The following is a 2,165-nucleotide window of genomic DNA, read 5'->3' as shown; positions in this document are numbered from 1 at the left end:
GGTACTTTCACAATCAGGGTCTTACTAGTTCCAGCCCTAGGGAGCCACATCCTCTTCTCTTCCCATCCCAGAGCCTAGAAAATAAGTTGTCTCCATCCTTACCAGAAATCCAACACATCTTTGCTGCACACTAAGCAGAGTGCAGCAAAGCAGGCCTAGCTTTACCTAGGCAAGGCTGGAGGAACTAAGTAGCTAGCATTGGGGAAAGGTATAAGCCTTAAGGGCCCCAGACACACTCAGGCCCTGGACTTTGGAGACTGAAGTAGCTACCCAACTAGGCCTGTGAGATCAGCCTAAGCAGCAGTCTGTGGGTTCAGAAACCACAAAGCTGTCTTTCCCAGGCTTCCTTCCCAGCTTCCCACTCTGCATGTACTTTTGCAGGGGCCAAGAGATGAACTGGCCTTTCTGTGGAACAGGGGGTCCCAGAAGCATTTTGCACTTGTATTTAGGGCTTGTAGAGCCTCACAACTAAACAGCCACATTTCTGGCTCTGGCTTATCTTTCTTCCCAATGCACAGAGGAGCAGGAAGACCTTGTAAAAACTCTGAAGGTGCAAGGCCTCTTTCTAGCCCAGCTGACTAGCAGCCAGGAGGAATGAAGGCTACAGAGATCTAGGAAGGCAAGGTCCTCCATCTTTCTACTTCCCAGTAGCTTCCCTCCTTCTCCCACCCGGGCCTGAGGAAGTCTGGGGAGGCCTTTTTCCTCTTTCCCCTTAATGAGTGAGAATCCTCTTCTTTCAAGTCAGGGAGGGAGTTAGGTAAATGGGAGAAAGGGTCTGAAAGAGAGAAAGGGGGCAGAGAATTAACTTACAGCCACCGCCTGGGATTCATTTGCGAAGACGTAACCTCTCTCACCATCATCCCCAGCGCCGTAGTCCCCTCTAACTGCCAGGCCCTCTGTCCTAGCATTAAACCTCACCAGCAGCTGCGTGGCTGGACAGTTAAGATTATATATGATGTAAATATATTGTGGGTTTGTCAGCTCTCCCTACACCATAAAACTTGGTTTAATGACATCACGTGGTCCCCCAAGAGCCACTCACGGGCTTGCCTTCGGGCCATTCACATAAATAACCTCCAAAAGTTTCAAACTCCTAAATTCACATAGAAGCCTTTCCTATTTCTCTAATGCTCAGTTGCACTAAAAAGCCCTTGTGCTGCTCCCTTGCCCCTCCCCCACACCCCCTTGCAGGGTGGGGAGGGGGGAGAAGGTGGATCCTTATTTATTTATTTACTTACTTATTTCTCTAAGGACCTGATGCCTTCGAGGTCCTGTTGATATTTTTCTTATTATTTTTTTCTCCTCTAATTGCTCAGAGTGGGCCGTGTCCCCTCTTCCCACTCCCCGGGGAAGGTAAGTCATGATTTTCCCCTTCTTTCCTGATGCCAGAGTGGGTGGGTTCTAGGGAAAGAAATAGAGAGGTGGGCTCCTGCTCTACCATCATCTCCTTTTGGGACCCAGGAGACCCTTCATTTACTCTTTCAGAGTAATGTTAAGGCCTGGAACTTGAAAGTTGGTCCAGGGGCAGTTTGGTGGGGTAGACCCCAAGCAGAAGCTCTGGTTAGAGAAAAAGTAAATTTCTAGGCCTCCCCTTTTCCCTCCCCCCACCTCCCCCTCAGTGAAGGGGAGGTCTGAGGCCTCTGGCTTTGTGTCTTCTGCCTTGGTTGCCTCTGCCGAACTGCTGCAGCTGTGGCTCAAACCTGAGACAGAAAGGAAGGGAGCTGGAGGCACAGTCCCACACCCTCAAGCCTGGGCAAGCTGAGACAGTCCTTCAGCTAGCTCCTCCAGGGAATAAGAGGTTCATGCCTGCAGAGGCAGGGGGAAGGGGGTAGATAAAACTCATAGAGTGCTGATGAACTTTGCCAGGCTGGTCTGATGAATATCACCCTTATTCCCTTCCCATCAAGCCCTGGTGTGCCCCTCTGGGGAGGAAGCACAGGTTCTCCTGAAGTCTGGGAGGCTGGAACCAGTGAGTGTGGGCACCATAACCTCTTCCTTATTTAACTGTTACTCATCCGAGGCGCCAGTGCTTCCTCATGCTTCAGTGCTCACTCAATAGTTTTACGCAGCATGTAGAAAAAATTAAAATAACTCCCTGAAGAAAACCACACATTTCTCTCTCTCTCTCTCTCTCTCTCTCTCTCTCTCTCTCTCTCTCTCTCTCT

Source organism: Mus caroli, chromosome 15 (assembly GCF_900094665.2).
Source record: "Mus caroli chromosome 15, CAROLI_EIJ_v1.1, whole genome shotgun sequence".
Taxonomy (NCBI): domain Eukaryota; kingdom Metazoa; phylum Chordata; class Mammalia; order Rodentia; family Muridae; genus Mus; species Mus caroli.
Note: the sequence above shows the minus strand (reverse complement) of the source record.